At 38.2% G+C, this 22070-nt stretch overlaps 1 protein-coding gene across 6 annotated transcripts in view; it reads right to left on the bottom strand.

Annotated features, from left to right (window-relative positions):
- Window positions 1-22070, bottom strand: part of LOC107154380 (interleukin 1 receptor accessory protein) — a 135562-nt gene that overhangs the window by 95578 nt on the left and 17914 nt on the right. The window contains exon 2 of one of the 6 annotated variants that reach the window (XM_048804082.1): window positions 7113-7224. The exons of the other annotated variants lie outside the window; for them this stretch is intronic. The gene's annotated coding sequence lies outside the window, so the exon portion shown is untranslated. The remainder of the gene's footprint in view (window positions 1-7112; window positions 7225-22070) is intronic. 6 annotated transcript variants of the gene reach the window in all.

The raw sequence follows: 22070 nt of genomic DNA, 5'->3' as shown, positions 1-22070 counted from the left end.
GAGCCTTTTCTAAAGGCACTTCTCTGCAGAATAAACTCCATTCAAACCACTTCAGTGTCATCAACTGTGTATAAAACACACACATGCACAGGCACTTAGGAAAGGCAGAGACTTATCAGACAGAAGTTACAGCACTAGGCAGAGTCTAGCAAGGACTTAAACTGTGTACAAAAAGTAACTGCATTACAAAATAGAAATTGGTAAAAAATAGAGAGGATACAATAAATGTTATTGAAGATTAGCAAGGAAAGTGATGACTGCAGCTGAAGCAGGCACTGACTGAACACAAGAGGTTCTTTCTGACTGAACAAGAACTGGTTTGGCTGGTAATAATTGAGAGAGAAAGTGTGGTAAAAAAGAAACTCTTGGTGGAGATAATATTCAAAGTTAATGAAAATATGAGACAAAAATAGGAAACAGACTATAAATAGCCCAGTTTGGCTCAAGTACAAGATATTAGAAAAGAACTATAGAAGAATTTTCTGGAAAGGAGAGAGCTTTAGAATCAGAACATGGCAATGCCATGAAGAGAAGACTGAAGACTTGGGATTTAACTTAAATAGAAAATAGGGAATCATTAATATTTTCTGATTAGAGGAGTGATATAATCATCAAGTTGTGCCTTATGGAGGTCACTCTGTTAGGCATGTATTGGATGGACTGCCACTAAAATCTGTCTTGAAATCATCTTGGGTCCTGAGGCTATCACAGTAATTGCTATCCTCTTAGCTTTGTGTCATCTACAAACTCGATCAGCATGCTACCTATGTCCTTATCCAAGTCATTAATAAAAGTAATTAATAATTCTGCATTAATCCTTGTCAGCAAGAGCAACTATACAGTTCATTGGAGATTCTGGGCACAAGTAATTTCAGCCCTACTACTTGGCTATACTGAAACCATCTGGCCTTCTGAACTGCTTTGGCTTATTTTAAAAACCCATGCACACCTCTAGATTTTCCCAATTTGCTTGTTTATAAGCTGCTGAACTCCTAAAGCAATACTTAGAAGACATTCTAATTAGTGTGATTGAGGACCTTAATTGATATTCCCAAGAGTAACTGGACTACGCCAGAGGCAGCAGAGAGGTCACCAAGGTAAAGCTAATCCGAAGGTAACCTATGTGCAAACACAAATCTAGGATGAGTCCTTCCCTGTGATGAATTAAAACAAAGCACAATGAAAAGAAATGTGATTGAAGGGGCTAGTTTTGACAGACTTAAGGTACCAAGGTTAGCAGGAGGCGGTTGGCTGCTCTGAAACTCCTTGGAGAACACTGGTTCATTTAAAATCATCTTGCATTCAACCTTGGAATTTTATTATTGTAAACAGTAATACAATTTTGGTTCTTGTTTCTTAGGGTAAGGAGGTGTTGGGTCAAAAATGGAAAAACTGTCAGAAAACAAAGGAACCTGCCTAATCATGCAACGGCTCCCTGTTTCTGAACTATAGCTGAGCTTTAGATTATTGTTTTGGGCCCCATCAGATCTTGCTCTTCAGATATCTGGAATCTACATATAATGAATTCCCAGCTAGGTTTTTCTGTGTTATTCATTTTATATACTGTATGAACATTTCTATATGTCCCACCTTATGTATTAGTACTTCTCTCACATTTAATGACATCATTTTCTAATATATCAACTTAGATGCCTAGATCATGTAGCAAATATGTATTTAGTTTTGTACAATCAAGGAAAAAAAAAGTTAACGAAGATTTATTAACATGTGCTCAGCACTGTAATATCTGTCCCTGTATGTGGAATTTTCTAAGGTCTGCATTCTCTAGCTTGATAAACTTCAGGACCTCTTTATCTCGGAATCACCCTGACTATTGGAATCCCTGGTCATAATAGCAGGTGATGAGCTGAAACTAGGTTTACTGCCCCAAGGCTGGTGTTGCTTTGGGTCACCATTTGTCAGTATTTCTTCTCCACAGTGGCACTCCACCAGTCCATAGGACTGAATTTATCCCAGTTTCCCAATTTCATGTATAGCTCCATATTCATACAGTCTGCTCAAGGCTTAGAACTTCCACCTGGTAGTTGTCAGTTCTCCTTCCCAGAAACTTCATATTGTACCCTGTAAAGTCTTGTTCTAAGCTGAAGTTATGGTTTGCATCTAGAATGTCTCCCAATGTCTCATGTGTCCTGAGATGGGCTTTTGGGGAGTGATTGGATCATGAGGGCTCTGACCTCACCAATGGAAAAATCCACTGAGGGCTCCATGAACTACTGAGAGATGAGACCCAGTTGGAGAAAATAGTTCATTGGGATGCACCTTGAAAGAATTTATCTTGGCCCTAATCCTTTCCTCTCTGCTTCCTGGCAGTCATGAGCTGAGAAACTCTCACTAGGCCCTCTGACATCATGTTCTGCCTCACCTCAGGCTCAAAACAATGGAGGCAGATGACCATGAACTGAGATGTCTGAAACTATGAGCCAAAACAAACCTCACCTCCTCCCAGTTGTTTCTGTCAGGATTTTTAGTCACAGTGATGAAAAGCTGACTGACACAACCAGATAAACCTCCTGTAACCATGACACTGCTATTACTTGCTTCGTTTCTGCCATGGTTGACAGATGCCCTTGGCTATCATCTGCCCAGTGAAAAACCTGGCCATTAACATGAGGGCATGAACTATAGATGGCCATCCCCATGTGGGGTCAACCCTGCTACCAAATCACTTGCCAGAGTCCTGCTGACCTCATCCATATTTTTTTCCTTTTCCCTTCTCTAATTTACTGACAAAGTTTGAGTAGGTTTTGAATTGGTACAACCTTCAAAATGTGACAATCATACCTTTGAAGGACACAATGAGCTATTAATTATACTATTTTACAGAAAAGGAAATAACATTTATTCAGAAATCAGGATTATTTTAATCATCAAATTCTTACCTAGTTAATTTTTTTAAAGAGAGAAAGACAGAATTTTTTAATATTTATTTTTTAGTTTTTGGTGGACACAACATCTTTATTTTATTTTTATGTTGTGCTGAGAATCGAACCCAGTGACCTGCGCATGCCAGGCGAGCGGGCTACCGCTTGAGCCACATCCCCAGCCCTAGTTCATAATTTTTTAATCATAAGAGAATCCTTGTGAAGGCTATTTCAAAATCTAATATTTATCAGTAAACAAGTTTTAGCTAAGGGACATAGAATCTCTAATTCTGGGTAAAATGAAGGAAACATATTCTAATCTGCCTTTCTCAGGGAATGCAGCAACATTTTAGGGACTCTAAAAAGCAAATAACAGCATGTTCTTTTTAAGTATACAGAGGACATTCACCAAGATGGGTCATATCGTGTACCATAAATCAAACCATAACAAATTGAAAGTAATTGAGAATGTATTCTCTTATCTATAGAATTAAACAAGACATCCAAAACAAAAAGTCTCCAAACACTTCAGAATTTAAAAATATACTTCTAAATAATTCAGACATTTAAGAGAAAGTCCCAAGGAAAATTAGATAATATTTTGAATTTGAACAAAAATTAAAATACTGCATACCCAATATGTACCTATGGGATAACTATTGAATTAAAGAACTTTAAAGACGTTGATGTAGATGATCTAATCTTCCCCCACAAAAAAAAGCAGGGAAAAATAAACCAAGCAAGCAAAATGCAAGAAACCATAATAAGTAAAGACCAAAAAATATTAAAATAGGAAAACATGGGTTATTTAAAAGGAACAATAAAATTGATATACCACTAGAAGATACTCATCATGAATAATAGAAATGAAAGAGGTAATATGACTACTGATCACAGAGGCATTAAAAGTGTAATAAATCTTTCTATAAAGTCTAGTTACATAAATTCCACAACTTAGATAAAATAATCCAATATGTTGAAACCAATAAACTACCAAAACTTAAAAAAAAAGAAAAGAAAAAGAAAAAGAAATAGACCACCTGAATAGACCTATAACTATTAGAGAAATTGAAATATTTCATAATTCATCTGTAGAGCATCCAGAAAGGAACACAACCTTGCTGACGCCTAGAATTTTTAGCCTTGTAAAACCCTAAGTAGAGAACTAGCTAAATCACATTCTGCTTGGCCTTCTGACTCACAGGAACTGCAGTAATACATATATTCTTTTAAAGTAACTTTTCTAGTAATCTGTAACAGTTGTAACAGAAAATAATACAAGAGATCAACCACATGATATACCATATTCATGAATTGAAAGACTCAACATTGAGAAGATGTCAATTTTCCCCAAACTGACATGTACAGATTTAGTTAATTCCAATCAAAAGATATTTTTAGATACCGATGAGCTAATTCTAATACTTACATGGAAGGATAAAGACCCTACAATATTGAAACAATTTTAAAAGAAGAATAAAGTTGAAGGAAACATAATATAAAGAGCCCAATTTTAAAATGTTCAGTCATGAAGAGATAATTTACGAAAAAGGATATGCAGAACATAAACATGTGAGAAGATGTTCAAAATCACTAACCATTAGGGAAATGTGAATTAAAATCACAATGGGATACCATTACACACGTTTCAGAATAAATTTTTAAAAAAATATTGAAAATACCAAGAGCTGAAGAGAATGCAAAGCACCTGGAACTCCCATACTGGTGGAATATATAATAGTACAGACTCTCTGGAAAACAGTGGCTGTTTTTGTATAAAATTAAACATCATCTTGCCATAGAGCCAGCAATCTCCTAAGTATTTCTCCCAAGAGAAATAAAAACTATGTTTACACCAAAACGCTCTACATGAATATTTTAGTAGCTCTACTATTAATGGCCTCAAACTGGAAACAACTCAAATGTCATTCACCAGGTGAATGGATCAACAAACTTTGGTGCATCCAATAAAACAGAATATTATTCAGCAGCCTTGAACAATGATCTTTATGTATTGTTATTGATAAACGCTTTGGATGAGCCTCAGAGGCGCGTCAACCTACGTTATCTACTGTATCATTCCATTTAAATGACACTCTCGAAAAGGCAGACCATGGTGGTCAGGATGGCAGATGAGACTGACTACAGAAAAGCACAGAGGAACTGTTGAGGGACACAAAACAGTTCTGTATCCTGACTGTGGCAGTAGTTACATGATTCAACACACAAGAGAAAATTCATACAGCTCTACTGTAAAAAAAAGTTCACTTTTATTGTATGCTGATTAAAAATATATATTTAAGTGGAATCATTTTTCTTTTTAAAAAACTGAACAAATGATTTTTGAGCCCTTTTAGGCACTTAAAATAAATGAAGGCTGTTTTAACCTAAATATGGTTTCTATTTTCAACGTTCACTTTCAAAATAACAGTCTTGTCATTAAGCACTGAATGTTCCAGAAAAGTCCAGCAATAGACACACAGGGAGAGATCAGTGAACTGCCTCAACTTTTGGCTTACCAAGCCAGTGCTGCTAACCTTTACTGATAGAACAGCAGAGCCAAAGTTCACACCAGAAAATATAAGCACACTCCTCTTAGGTATTGCCTTCCCCCATGGCTTCAAAGTGCTCAGAACTCTGAGAGAACAGATATAACATAATACACCACCTGCCATCTTTGGAAGCTTGGAATAGAATGTGAGCAGATTGATTTCCTTTTGTTCTTTGGTATTTTGAATAGCAACATGCTCTCAGGGGTGAGGGAAGAAATATCACCATGAAGTCCTGTGTCTCATGGGGAGAACTAGAACTGTGTTTTCAGAGAGGGAGGTGAAAGAGCAATTTATAAAGAGCACTGAGTTGGAGCTCTATGTTTGATTGCATGATCTTGGACATCCTGAGAAGAGAGGTGAGGCAAATGCAGTGACCACTTAGGAAGAGCTCTAACCTGTTCACTCCTCATGACCAATGTAAGACTGACAGGCTAGGGATTCATGGGAACTTCTAAATGAGTTCAGGAGTGGGTGGAAAAGTTGAAGATGAATGTTCCTGTATAGGGACACTTGAGGCTAGGGAATGATAAGAATTAATACTACCTCACCATTTGTTGTGAGGAATATTCTTGGAAATTCTGGTGGAGTTAGCATGGTCAGGATCATAAATACTATCAATAAATGTTATTTTCAAAGACAAGCTCAAGCAGCTTGGTCCACATTTACAATGGACCACTGTGATAATGGTCATATTTGCCATATCCTACTCTTGCATGTACTGGGTCCAGGTTTAGTGCTGTTTCCAAAATGTTTAAAAAGGAGCACTACTCAAAAGTTAAGTCTGGGCTCTATTACATCCAGAAAAGCCAAGATTATAATGATAGGCTCTATGATGAAGCCTGACCTTCTGGCCCTCAAATCCTCATTTTTAAAAGTACAGTAAGACCTTTGGCTTTCCTATCTCATAGAGTGATTATAGAAGATCAAATGATGTTCCCAACATGTGAAGAGAGGCTCTGCAAGTATAAAGGCTATATTAATACAAAGTGTTAAAATTTGGTTATTATGAAATAAGTTTGATTTTGTTGTTTTGCTTAAATTTGAAAGAAGCAAATGGAACAGAGATCTAAAGTCAAAAAGGCAATATTTTGTAACTTACTGAATTCAGATTAGAAAATGGATTACCTTTGCAGACATTGACAGGGAGGAATAAAAGTGAAGCTTGTGGGGTCTGATAATGTTCTGATTCTTTGAGGATGGTTACCTAATGATGTCTTTGTTAAACAAAATCAATAAGTTGTACAGTTATTTATGTATTTTACTGTTAATGTGTTTCTATAAAATATATAGGACAGTTTTTGCTTATTTAAAATTAAGGGGTGCTTAGAACAATAGGAAGCCCAGAGCAGTGGTGCACACCTGTAATCCCAGCAGCTCAGGAGCCTGAGGCAGGAGGATCACAAGTTCAAAGCCAGCCTCAGCAAAAGCAAGGCGCTAAGCAACTTAGTGAGATCCTGTCTCTAAATAAAATACAAAATAGGGCTGGAGACATGGCTCAGAGGTTGAGTGCCCCTGAGTTCAATCCCTGGTACCCAAAATAATAATAATAATAATAATACAGTAAAAAACTTACAGAAGGTACAGAATACACAGACACACACACACACACACACACACACACTCACACACATACATCTTCCCTTTTAAACCAAAAAAACCAATTAAGTCCTACACATACCCGTGACATGAAAAGAAATTATCCCCAAAACCTCTAGGGCTGGAGGAAGGAAAACTGATGTTGAGAGGTTCTAATATTCCTCCTGTTTCACTCAGCAAATATTCATATAGCTCTGAAAACAAACAGGAAGAAGAAGATAGAAACCATCCCTAACCTCATGGAGGTTGTAAGCCCACCCCCAAGAGAGCTGTGCTGCAGAGGAGGGACTGCAAAGCACATGAGCGCCACCCGAGAGGAGGAAGCAACTCACTTGGGCCATGCAGTGTCATCTGAAGTTCAAGTAGGAAATCTGGAGTAATTACAACCACCACAGACACAAAAGAGTCATATCACCTTATGCACCAAGATCCGGTCACCTCCAGGTTATTGAATTAATTACTTTTCTAGCATAGAAAAGCTTCTTGGTTTTCACTTCTTACATTTCATGTACCAACATGGTCACTAATAACCTCTCTAATTCAAAGGGATGGTCAGAAGATCACAGTCCTGTCTGTGAGGCTCGTAAGAGAAAGGCACATTCGTGGGCCTTTCTGTCAGGAAGGACAGAAGAAAAAATCCTGCAGCCAGGTTTCATAGATTTACCCATCAAGACTATACACTTTGGCTTCTCAGTCTACAGCATCAAGCTCCGTTCACACCAAGCAGTATCTACTGAGCCCCTAACCCTTCCACACTCTGGAATAGAAGCTGTGTACTATATTGAAATAAGTACCCTGTTCTTATAGTCAGGAATCTCACAACTTTGGAGCAAAGATACACATAAAATAAAAAGAGAGAGAGAAAAAAAAAATCAGGAAAGTAAGTAGCCAAGTTCAATACAATCCTACTAAAATGTATGTTTAAAACCATTGTGTCCTGTAGTGAGCATTCTGCAGATGCTCACGGTCAAACCATAACAGGTCATCCAAACCTGTTATGCTTTGGACGTGAGGTGTCCCCCAAAAGCTGACTATGAAACAATGCAAGAAGGTTTAGAGGAGAAATGATTTGGTTGTAAAAGTCTTAACCTAATCAGTCAATTAATCCCCTAATAGGGATTAACTGAGTGGTAACTGAAGTGGTAGGGTAGTATGGCTGGAGGAGGTGGGAATCGGGGCATGGCCAGTAGAGTCTCTTTCTGCTTCCTGATCGTCATGCAGGCTGGTTCTCTCTGCCAAACTCTTCCACCATGATGCTCAGCCTTACCTATGGCCCATGGGGAATGGAGCTGGGTGTATATAAACTGAGATCTCTGAAACAGTGAGCCCTTAAATAAACTTTTCCTCCTACAGTTCTTCTGGTAGGGTCTTTAAGTTATAGCAGAAAAAAAAAAAACTGACTAAAACACCCCCCACCAAAAAAAGAAATATGAGTTTAAATAGTAATGTGTCTCATATCTCCCAAAGAGTCACAATAAACACTGGCATTATAAAGGCTCAAGGTAATCTATCAAGTAAATATTGTGGTCAGCTTGGTTTAACAAAACATTAACCAAAGTTATTAGACCATGAACTCTTTTTTTTGGTACAATATAGCTATTCAGGTCCCACTGGATATAGACATTGAAAGTTCTCAACTGGAAAGGAAGAGCTCAAGTCACATATCCCAGATAAATCCTCAGTCCAATAAGCAGCTGCTGGTTTTGCACTTGAGACTAAACTGGCTACCACTGAAAAGAAAATGAATCTATCTTTCCAAGCATCTCCTGCAAGCCCCACCTTCCCTCTGCAGCTTTTCCTGGTTCTCTCTTATCTTCCCTCTCCAAAAATAACTATCCTTTCTCTAAAAACTGTGAGCAGGTGTCTGTTCCTCTCCTAGATTCCTGAGAATATTCTGCCCTCGTCTGTTTTGTTTAGGTTCTGTCTTATCCACTCCCCATACACACATTCAGACCAGTACTCCAAGTGTATATCCACCGCACAGGGTCCAGTGCTGTTACACAGTAAACACATATAAATATAGGACAACTCCGGGTGGTAGGAGGAGCACAACACAATCAGCCTCTGATCCTGTTTCTATTGGTCATCTTGTTTAGCTGTGGTCTTGGATTATTTATGCAATCCCTCTCTATACTGGTATCTTCATCAATAAAGTAGGGACAACGAATTATCACCTCAAAGGATGCTGTGGGGTCACACTGAATGTGTATGAAAAGGCTTCATAAATGGTGACGTGTGATACAAATATGTGGTTTTACACACCTGTTCATAGGTACCTATTCACAAGTGGCTAAGGCAACCCTCAGAAAGAAGCTCCCCCTAGGCACTGATCTAAGCAGATGTCACCAAGAGTTCTGTGACTGTCACAAGATCCTGTGTTCAGAAATCAAACATGAATGAATCTTGAAAGCCAAAGTCAGCTGTCCCTTCAGAGAGCATGCCTACCCTTGTAGCATCCCCCAATTCTACCAGAAAATAAGTGCCTTGCTAGAGCTCATTCATCAGACTAGAGCCAAACCTCCCCACCCCCTGGTTCAGGGGCTGGAAGCCCTAGGCCTCCCAGCTCTCAGGAACTCCCCACACTCTCTTACAAGAGAAAAGGCAGGATGAGCCCAGAACCCTAGTCCTGACTGCACCATTAACTCTCTGTGCCGTGGGCTGTGCACTTTATTTTCCTGTGCCTCAGTTTACATAACTACTTTTATTAGGAAGAGTTAAAGTCAACAACTAAAGTAAAGCCTTTATGAAGGACTCAGCATATACCAAGCTGATAAAGAAAACACAGCACAGCCTCCTCATCCACACATTGCCAGTCCATAGGGGAAAGCAGTCTGTTTGGCATCCTCCCCATCCCCATCCCCAATCTTGTCCCTGGTGCAAAGGTAATATCACAAGTCTTCTGGGAATTTACATAAGCAAAATAATAATAATAATAACAACAACAATAATAATAATAATAGAAAAAACCAAGTCTTAAAGAAATTCCCATGCCTCTGTATCTAAAGTGTTAAAAGAAAATCCCCTTTTGAACTAACACTGAGGAGGTCTGTGTGAGTCTGTGTCCCTGTTGAGAAAATTCTATGGCTTCTTTCACCAATTTTTGGGCACCAGGATCATCCTGACAGATGGCAATGTGCACCCACCAGTCCCATAGTCTGGGCTGTGACCTCAGTCCACCAGTTACACTGGATGGAGGGAAGGGGTGGGGGACTCCAGTCATGGTTCATTTTATATGCAGTTGGCATTTGGTGACTTTATTGCAAATAAAGTAAGACCCTGCAATCCATCTTACATAAGAATGAAAATGAGCTGGAATTTTATAGTGTTATTACCTACCAATCCATAAACCACTAAAGACTCAAGTGACCCTAATTTCAACAAGTATGCCTTATCTTCACCATACAGCTCCTTACAAAAAACACCGGCCTCCCTCTCAGAGAGGTGTTCAAGCAGTGCTTAATATGAGGTTTTAAAATGCTTTGACAGGCAAATTGAGCAGGAGGGCAGAACATGTACAAAAAAAAATACTGACAGATAACAAGGGGGGGCATTTTGCAGCTGCACTGTAAGCTTTTCAGGGCCATTTTTCCAGTCCAAGCTGATTAATCATAACTGAGTGCTACAACATGGAGTCCATGTGCTGAATGCCACAGGATTATACAGATCTTACCCTGCCCAGGAATCTAGGAACTCACAACCTAGTAGGGATCTCCAACTTGGATATGGCTAATTATACCTTGTGAGCTCAAAATCCTATTATTTTAGTTAAACATGCATTTGCTGAGTCTGCCACATACTTCCTATAGAATACTAGGCAAGTTACTGAATCTCTTTGTGCCTTACTTTTGTTACAGGACTGGGGCCTTGGGAAACTAAGGCAGCAAGAAGGCTCCTGCCCTGATTCTTGCTATCATATCAGAAAGCATCAGAGTATCAGGCATGAGTTTATTAGAAGGGATGGGAAAGGGGAAAGGGGAGATAATGGGTCCTCTTAGAGAGGAGACAGACACTGTGCCTCTCTATCATCCAGTTTTATTGGGGAATCCCAGGGAAGTTTCCAGAGTCCCATTCAGATCTACCTTTTGACTTTTGACTGACAGAAGGATGATATCAGATTTTCAAGTCCCCACTGCCATGACCACTCAAGAGCATTGTGGACCATGCTGACTGGTTCTAACTGGAAGCTGTTCTTACCGAGTTTATGGATAGGGGGAATTATCCTTATCTCTCCTGAATTCTGGGACCTGGTCTGTGTAAGTATCACAAAAGTCACCCCTTGAGGGTATCTTGTGTTCCACATATTTGCATTATTTGGAGACTACATTTCTCCTGCAGATAACAGGTAGTTTGCTGAGGAATATGACATAGCCTGTCCCCTTGAGCCAGGCAGGGCTGCAGGTAAACTGCTTCTTGGAAAAGAAAGAACGCGGGGGTCAGCAAAACGGGCCCATTTTATGAAAATATTCCCTTAAGTTCATGTTTCCGCCATTCACATCTCTGTCCCTTATCATTTTCTCCAACTACAAAATGGAGAGAATAATAATTCCTACTTCATACATTCATTGAACAGATTATATGTGTCAATATATTCAAAATACCTAAAAGAATATTTGCTATTATTTTTAAACTGTGCAGAGCACGTCATCTGTGTTTGCTCATGTTATTAAGTAACTGAATGGGATCAAACAACATGCTGTGCAGAAGAAATTACCTGCATTTTAAAAGGGTATGGGGGTGGGGGTGATGGGGTAAGGGAAAGGGTTTCCACCAAAGGGTAAGGGGTGGGAAGACTCCCTAGAGCTGCAGTGACAGCTGGACTCTGAAAACAGATAGTACTCTGAAATGCCCCCATGCATAAGGAAGACATTCAAAGCAAAATTAAAACACAAGCAAGCCATATTTTGTACCACTGATCCTAGAACAGAAAGAAAAACATATTAAAAAGTGCTAATTAGATGACTATCATCCTGTAGGTATTTAGTCCCTAAAACCACAGAGGAGGAACAGGAATTTTATTCTATCCATCATTTCAAGGACATGCATTCCCTGGAGCTTCTAATCACATCAACGCATGGTTCCCACACTCTGCACTGGGAAGTGGTACTACAGGAGTGAACAGGACATTATCCAAGCAATAGGGCCATGAAAAGTAAGTTAGATTATAATGATACAAACAATTCAAGAATGGAACCCATTCCCATTAGCAGAGAATATTTCTACAACACTTTACCATTCACAAAGTTTTCTTCGCACATATATACACTTAAACCTCTGAAGACTTCAGGAGTTTGGCATTTAATATCAATCCCAGTTTGCAGAAGTGGTGATTTCCCCAAAGTTCCATAGGTAATAAATGGGGAAGCCTGTATTCAAACTCAAACACCTTGACACCAAATCTCTGGATCTTTCTTTTCACTGTATGTTCCCTCTCTCCTCTTGCTGTCAATACTTTAAAAGTTGGTGTTAATGACAACAAGGCTCGGAAACATTATTTTCGACTGGAAGCTGAATGTCTATCTTCTGCTTAGCAAACAAGCTCAGCATTCATCATGTCCTGAGGAAAATCCCATGTTGCTTCATGCCATTGATCTGTAGCTGTCTCCAACAAAAGGACCTGAATGCCTGCCGTGGCCCTCGGAATTTTAAATAAGAAGTCAATGAGAGATGCTGGTAAGTGGTTCTGTAATTGTCTAGGGGCGGATAAAACCTTGGTGGAATAATAATCATATCAATATGCTTGCTGGCTACATGAATGATCCTGCAGTGAATTACAACAGTGTACTTCAACTCCAAAGCCTAGGGTGGCAGATCTGCATAATTAATCTCACTCTGCAATAACCCCACAGGGTCAGCAACATTGGCATTCTGCAGCTGAAATTAATGTCTTATTATTTCAGTGCCCTTTGGTGTTTCTTCAGATTCATGAAAATAATATCAGATGGAGCAGCTCTGTTGACACAGAAAGGTTTTAGAGGGTTTTGCCACATTATAAAAAAAAAAAAAATTCATGTAAATCCTGGTAGGTAGAGGATGTATTTGATACATAGCTCTAATAAATACATCTACCAAATTCAAACCTCTTGATACATTCAAATTTTATTCTCAGATTAACTTGGACCCACCAAAAGCCACTTATTGATCCACATGATCCAGCTTGGGCTTCTACAGAATGACGCTGAGAAGTTATGTTTTGCTGTTTCAATCTCATTTTAAAGAAACACCAGGTTATAGCAATTAGGTCATCTATTAAGTTAAAAAGTTATCATTTTTCTACAGGACTTCTCAGGTCCTTTTAGAATGCCAGAGCACACTATAAAACTAAATTACTTATGAATAATTTACAGTTGTCCTCAAACCTAACCGACTTTAGCAATTCTTTCGTATTATCTCCACGAATTAGGATCCTTGGCACAGTTTTGAAATGCTGACGGAAGTTCTTTCAGAAGAAGGAAGGTTTGGACTGTGGAAGCTATCCCAGCAATAGCCCAAGCTTTGCAAAATTCCTGTAAAGTTCTCTTGTGGTGTGTCATCTTCCTAGTTGAGGTGGTTTTATAGTAAGGGTCATGAATTCTTAACTGGGAAAAAAAAAGTGGGAAATTCAAATCAATTTTCTAATTTGTTAATGCATTCCTATGGCCAGCTGATGGAGAAACTGTGGCATAATGACTAGCTAAAATGAGTCATAAGACACGCTGGCTGGTGGATTTCACTATAATGCTGTGCTCCACCAGCATAGCTAATTGGAGGTGATTACACTTCTTCTAGCATTTCGGATACTTAAGCACTAATGACAAATCTGAATGTAAAGACACCATCAAAAAAGAGTCACAAAACAGAGGGTAGCCTTTATTCCTCCAATTACAAAAGGAGTCAGCACACGAGGGGATCTGTCCAATAACCCCTTCACCTTCATGACCTTATATCTGCTAAATAAAAGGCACTATTATTTTTAATTGTTCTGCTATTTCTGAAAATGAGAAAGGTGAATGAATGTGTGTATTCATTAGGCTGATCTACAATCCAATCGTTTTTACATGTAAATATTCTTTCCATCCACCAACACCTGAAAAACAGATTGAAACGCTACCCTCTAAATCCAAAGGAAGAGATGTTTACCACACCACAAATAAGAAAGCTACAGATGTGTTAGATAGGCTTTGGGTGTCAGGGGGACACAGGTAAAGGCTGACTGATGACAGGGACCAAAGCAATCTTCCCACACAGAACATCCTAATGCTATTTACCTCTTGTCCTTCATATGACATTCTGGATCATCCAGGATCTGACAGCAAATGCGTCTTTCCAGTCCTTTTCTGCACCACTCCTTCTAGTATAACCCGAACTCCCGCCACAGGTTCACACACAGATGGTGTCATAAATCACCCCTGTGCCTTTTTCCCCTCTAATCGTTCCTTCTGTCTGTAATGTCCTTCATTCCCATTCTACCTGTACAAATGCTGCCTGTCCTTCAAGACCTGAACCACTTGTTTCATGAAGCCTCCCTGCTTCCCTGTGTCAGATGTAATTTCTCCCTTCCCTTTACAACTTTCACTATGCTTCCCTTACGGTCCTGACAATGTAATTGCTTATCTTGAACTACAATTAAGTATGTATGTCTTGACTCTTGCAAACAAGGTTAACCTCTGATTCATTTTTGTCTCCCAGGGGCTAGCATGAAGCAGGCACACAGGACATACTCTGAACTATTGATTGAATGATTGCAATCTTCCAAATAGAATGATTCTACAAGCTGATTCTCAGCCCAGAAAAATACAGTAACTCCTTCATTTGTTTTCCACGCCTTTGGTTGCTGAACACTCATTACTTTCCCCAGATCATCTTTTGGGAGGTGTTTTCTCATAAAATTGATCAATTGACAGTCAACAGAATACCCTGAGTCTGACACCTACCTTTGTCTGTGTAAGTTGGTTATGCCTCATAATTCATGCATTTGCATGTATCATGTGCATGGTGACACTGAACAAGAGCCTCTCGGTGAGTTACCACCCAAGTGTCCACATAGGCAACTCCTGGGATTAGACACTGCATACTGCTTCATTTGGACTCACATCGTCTGATTCAATGTTATTGCAGGTCATTATCTTTTGATAAATGGTGAAAGCCCCTGAGCATGCTGACACTGAGCAAAAACAAGAGAAAATACTCTTCATCTTAACTGCGTATGTTCCAATGGATGATTATTTGCAACTGCCATTTCTAAATCCACTCCCCACCCCTACCCACTCCTACTACCAGAAGCTTTGGAGAGGAAGCTATATTTAGAAAGAAAAAGCTGATGGAAAACTGTAACAGAAAGTCCTTGGGCTCCTTGAGATCATTCCTCAAACTCTGAATTCTTGAGTTTTTAAACCTGAAGCATACTTTGGGAAAAGAAAATTTGACTGGGGACAAAAAGAACCCAAAGAGTGGGGAGATGATAAATCAAGTCCGGAGTACAAGTGGCAAGGAACCCCAGGTGATTCAACTTTTGAGAACAGTGTCTGTTCATTCACTCAACAAATACCTTCTACATTCCTCTTACGTGCTGAAAACCTGAGTGAACAACAATGAGTTGTGCTGTGACAGAATGCAAACAACTTCTGTTTGTGTCCTATTTTACTTGATATTCACGTAATTTATTCAGAAAGGGATATAATTTTCCTATTTATGGATGGTGAAATTAAGCCCGAAAGGTGAAGGATCTACCTTCACCTTTGATATTGTCGCAGTCAAATAACAAAGCTTGGTTTTAAATAAGGTTCTCTGACTGTAGCAGAATGTCTGTCTTGATTCTTCTACATCATTCTCCCCAATGCTCATGGCAGACTATTAACAAAACATTTGAAGGAAGTGTTCAATATTTAGTTTGCTGTGTTTCACAAAATAATCTAAAAGATCAATTCAGAAAAATAAAGATTCACTGGAGCAAAGGTCATAGAAAATGCCAAGTCTACATTAGTAAAATGCCTGAAAAATAAGAAAAAAAAATTTTCACTAGAAAAGCCTTTTTTATTACTTTGAAAGTAATGGAGTGGCACAAATTAGATGATTCTGAGGAAGTGCACTGACTGAGATTGTTTGTAATTAGTGTAGCATCACTTGCACAAATGGGGGAACCACATACAAAGGCTTACAGTTGATTTTCCCACTCAGTTTCTCAAGAAAACACCTTTGTCCTTCAAGTCCTGAGGAAACACAAATCTTTACTTATTGCCCACAAGAAGGACATTGAAATTTCATGGGCAGTTTTTAAGGTTAATATGATAATGCTAGTGATTGACAGGGGCTGGGAGGAGTAGAGAATGGGAAATTAGTGTTTAAAGGATACAGATCCAGTTGGAGAAGATGAAAAGATCTGGACATGGATGGAACAGACAGTTGTACAACAATGGAAATGTGCCGAAAGCCACTAAACATCACACTTCAAATGGGTTCCAAGAGTAAGTTGTATCTTTGTTTATCATAACAAGAATTAAAATAAAGGAAATGCAAATGAATGTTAAGATCAGATTCCACCATGGAGGTGTTTTATATATTACACAAGGTCAAAGATAAACTTCATCTGAATCTCTGGTTGACCTCAAACTCAAAAAAAATAAGACTATAATTCTGAACCGCAGTAGTTAAAAATAGTGAAATATAATCTACTCTCTGTAAGAACAAATACAAACTAAAAATAAGAGCTTTAATTCTCCTAGCTGAAAATCAGTGAAGAGATACTTACCCCTTATTCTGCAACCCCCGTCTTTTTCTCAGAACATTTACTTTAGAACACTTGTAATTGTTAAGGACTATGTCCTCTCTTTGAAATATATATAAATCCTTTTGAAAGCTAGATAGGACTTTCATTCATTTCCTGACCTAGGAATGCCTTTTTCAAAGACCTGGGCGCCATCTCTTTGAAAAGTAAGCATCAAGGGAGATTTTGTCCATATCTCCTAGTTTCTATGGGAGAAATAAGAGGCTAACTTTGGTAGGTATCTGCTCCAAATTCCAAAATTACCTCCTGAATAAAGACAAAAAAATTTTGGTTTTTCTCTGGATAAAGCCAATTACCTAACATCTAACACCATTGATCACCCAAATTATCAGGTAAAGATGGACTATGAATGGCAAATGGAGCTGTCAAGCCTTCTTACTTGAGGACAAGTTATTGTTTATCTTGAAAATGGGCACATAAAGGATTGCACAATTTCTGTCTTTGCAATCTTATAGTGGATTAACTACAATGTCTATCACATTCTCATTTAAAGCTTATTCAATAATTAAGCTGTTTTCTTTCTTTTTTATATTGTGGATAGAATTTCTGAGAAGAGTTTTGTTGTTAATTTTATTTCCCCAATACCTCTGAGCCTGTAATTTTTATAATTTCCACTACAATAAATACTAGGAGATAAAACTAAAACACAGATATGCATGAGAAAGACTAATTTCCATTATTACAAATAGGCAGAAAAAACAGAAGAAAGACGCAAATGAACTTCCAGGGAGGTGGGGAGAAAGAAAAGACACTTTAAATAATGAGTACTGGTAGCTACGAAAACAAAAACATGGCTAATTGTACAGGCAGGACAGGAAAAATCTCCTTTGCAGAAAGGCTCATAAATAGGGTTTGTAAAATAATTTTTTTTTAAAAAAAAGGAATTGTGCATCTCTGAAGCTATAGACTTCAGAATAGACATCATACAGATATCCACCCACAAAAGAAAAAAAAAAAGAGAGAGAAGGTAATAAGTGAACTCTTACTAGAAAGAAAGGAGGAAGGCAGAGAGGAAAGAACATCCTAATAACCTGCCTGCCACATCTTCATATTGGCTACCTCCTGGATCTCTAAACAAAGACTTTATAAAACATATGTTTGTAAGTATTGGTCCCTTCCATCTTGTTTTTTGGTTATATGTACACATTATCTTTTCCATTTCATTGTGCAAATCTTGAAGGTTGTTAAGGCAAAATAATAAGTTTTGTTTTGTTGATTTCTAATCCTTTCCAATGCCACAGGCAGAGAACAGATCTAAAATGTATCTTCTAAAAATGTCATGGATAAAAGTAGAATGAAGTATTCAATTTTGTAATCTTAGTAATATTAAAGAAATGGATGTGGCAGGCATCACATGTTCATGATCTGTTTACAATAGCACAAAAAAGATGGCAAACCTCTGCCGGGTTTGTTCTTTTATAAGTCATATAGTCATCTGTTTCATTATTTTTTTATTTTAATTTGTTCATAATCATATATTCATATTTATTTCATTCTATTCATATTTCTTTAATCTACTTCATTCCTATATTTATTATTTTACTTGTTATATTTGTTTATTATATTTATTTAGATTCATTGTGAGTATTAATTACACTGAACATTTGTTGAGTGATTAGGGAAAACAACAGAATAAAACAATACAGAAGAGTTGACTATTCAGTTCTAGTGGAATAACTAAGAAAACTAAAATAAGCAGTCTGTAAAGACCAAAAGAGAAGACAGAAGTAACTGGCAGTAAGAAATGGTGATGCCAGGGAAAGTGGAGAAGATGGGGACATTGGGAGAACGAATCTGAAGACACACTGGAATAGGAGGCAGAAAAAAACCTTTAAAATCACGAGGCCTCTGCCTGGTCAAGTATTTAAAAATGAAATGTAATCAACTAAAGCAATGCTATTTTCCTGAGATCAGAAGCACCAAAATTTGATTCTGGGTCTTACGCTGACCTTGTGACCAGGCTTCCAATTCCTGGAACAAAATCACAATTATGAGTTATGCAGATACATCCCTGCCAATAAAGTCTTTATTCAAGATGTGTTTCTATGTTTTAATCACAATTCTTGGACAGTGAACTGCTGAGGGCTCACATTCCCCATATCCTATCAGTGTGGCTTTTCTCAAAGAAGTAAGAGGAAGAAACCGAGATAATATGTGAGCCCCTCTGTGCCCTCATTGAAAGCACAGGTTTTCTTTCATCAGCACACATTTAGGGCCCCTTCTGTGTATAAAGCTCTCCAACCTGCCTTGCAGACAAAAGCTGAAGATGGAGTTTCCGATCACAAGACGTGGTCTTTTAGAATCCACTGACACAAAAGCAATCTAGTGAAAGGCAAAGTTGGAAACCTGCTCTAAGAAAGTGTTTCTCAAACAGTGAAGCACATAAAGATTCTCTGAGCATCAGGATATAATGAGGATTCACATTCTCTGACTCCAGGGCAAGACTCAAGTGTCTGCATTTCCACTCAACCCTTGGAGGCCGCCACTGGACAGATGCACAGACCACACAGTGAGAAGGCCCTACCATGCTCAGTTAGAAGGGATTCCTTCTAGCTGATAGCTTTGGAAGGTATCATAAAGAAGACCCAAGTCTAAACAGAGAGAGAGGCAGATGTACCAGAGTGTGCGTCTGTGTGTCAGGTGGGGACAAGGGACAGCAGGGAGTGAAGAGAAAAGGAGGGAAGGGAAAAGAAGGATCTCCAGAAGGAGAAAATAACTTGAGCAAAATTCTGAATGCAGAAAAGTGAATGGGGTATTTAAAGGAAAGTGAGAAATCTGATGAGTATAATCTGCAGAGGAGTAGGCAAAGAATTATGGGAAAATGGCTAAGGGTGATATGCCAGGGAAAAAACGATACAGATTTTATATGAGTTTGACTCTACTTTTTTTGTGTAGGTGGAAGGAACATCTGATCACGAACAAGAAAGGCAAATTCCAACAGTTCAAATGAATTATGCAAAATAAAAGAGCCTAGAATTTTGATCTGGCCTAAAGTTATTCATATTTCACTTTTTGATATTTATTACTGTTATCATTATTCTCCAATCAGTAGTGATTAGCTAATTACAACCCATCCTCAAATGAATAACCTTTCTTCAAATGATACTATTTAGAACCGAAATAAAATATGGTCTGTCCCAAGTTCCTTGAAAGGTTCAGGACTCCACACCTAAAACCAAGCAGTGGCTCAGTGGCACCACAAAGCATTTGTATTTTCTTTCAAAACCTGAGTGTTTCCAGAGTGTTTCATAAGGTTATAACCTGAAGAAGTGGCTGGGGTTGTGGCTTAGTGGTAGAGCACTTGCCTAGCATGTGTGAGGCACTGGGTTCGATTCTCAGCACCACATGTGAATAAAATAAAGGTCCATCAACAATTAAAAAAATAAATTTAAAAAAAGAGTGCACATGCTTTTGCACAGTTGGCTCTATGTAAAGACACAGTAGAGTCAATGTGATGTGGCGGGAGACAGAGGACTCAGGGGAGGACCAGGAAACTCCAGCAAATGCCAAACCCTAACAGGCAAGTTCCCTGTCTCAGGTGCCAACACTACCAATAATAAAAAAAAAAAAAAAGAAGAGAAAAGGTATCTAAAGTAAAGACAGCTAATAAACCCTCTGGCAGTACTTGTTTCTGTGTCTTTGTGAATCAGTCAAAGCTCTCCCTCTGACGTTATTTGGGATGGGCGATGAGTCTCTTTTAGCAAAAGGCTGCAGGTTCATTCCTTAAATAAGTAAACACATCTGAAAACACAGGTGCACACATGAAGATCAGGCATAGACACGTTCATGCTGAGACACATGATGAAGCAAGGATTTCATAATGTTAGCAATGGAATCTCGGTGGGGACATACATGTTCACTGTCATATTTTCAACTTTGAAGACTTTCATTAAAAAGTTAGGGGAAATTATTCCTCTTTTTTTTAAAAAAAATCATATTAGGTAGGAGGTAAAAACATTATGTACTATTCTCTCACTTTAGCATTCATCCAATCCCATTCCCAACATAATTACGTGTTAACTACCAGAAACAGACTTTGCCATTTTTTTCTCTTCATTTACAAAAAGTGAATCACGTATGGAGCTATGTCTGGCTTCTTTTACTTAACAAAAAAGCATTTACATTCTTCTGGACCAGTTCATGTAATTATATTTCATTCCTTTCAGTGCCTAAATATGATTATATTATCCAGCTATACCATAGAGAATCTACCCATTTCCCTATGGATGTATTTTGATTATTTTCAAAACTTTGTCTTTTTTATACCCCACTTAGACTTCTGGTCATTTTTGTTTAGACTCAAAAATCAATAGGATCCCAGAAGATCACAGCAAGAACCTGAAATGAGTCTATTGCTCAAGAAGATTAACATCTGAACAAGAGGAAGGTGAAACCAATAGAATCAACCTCAACAGTTAAAAAAATTATTGGACAGTATCAATTATCAAATAAATATCCAAAACCAACATGTAGGCAAACCAGAGCTCTAAATGACAACTAGGATGCATCAACTTAAAAAAAGAAATGATCAACTTCACTTAGGGGATAGATCCTCATACCCTCATTGGAACATTCCAGTTAACTGAGTTCTTATGTCAAAGCAGAGAAGTAGCAAATTTGGATGGAAGGCAAACACTTTTCATTAGCAGGCATATTGATGGAAGGAAGAAAGTTAAGGCTTTAAAAGGAAACAAAAAATAAAAATAAAAAATAAAAACGAAGAGAGCTAGCCATGTGGGGACCAAGAGCTACTTAGTGTCAGTCCTACATATTTCAGTAGGTCCTGGGGTCATCATTATGTGCAGTGAGAAATAATAGGTGTTCAAAATCATGGTCCTGAATTATGAATGAAAGTATAATTTCTCAGGATACTTGCTATAAGACAGCAGTGAAGTATAGAATATATTTTAGAAAGACAGCCTATCAAAAGAGTGACAAAGAGATCCTTGATCACAGGAGACCTGTGGAAGACTTTGCATCAACCACTTCACTGAACTGACAGAAAAACAAAAGCACCGAAGATAACAAGAGCGATCTGAGGTCAGTACTTACTGGAAATAATCAGAGCTATAACACAGAATATGTGATTTTTATGCCTCTGTACTTGTGGCCACTCCAGGATTGCAAAATTGCTAATCAGGGACTAAAACCTTAACTTTTCATAATGGTCTATGACCTAGAATTTACCCATTATTGAGTTCTTTTTTTTTTTTTTAGAAAATAGAAGTTTTATATTAAGATATATTGTGGTAAAATCCATGTTTCTAGTCAGCTTCCAGC

The sequence above is a fragment of the Marmota marmota genome, unplaced genomic scaffold, assembly GCF_001458135.2.
Source record: "Marmota marmota marmota unplaced genomic scaffold, marMar, whole genome shotgun sequence".
Taxonomy (NCBI): Eukaryota; Metazoa; Chordata; class Mammalia; order Rodentia; family Sciuridae; genus Marmota; species Marmota marmota.
Note: the sequence above shows the minus strand (reverse complement) of the source record. Positions and strands in the feature narration are given on the sequence as shown.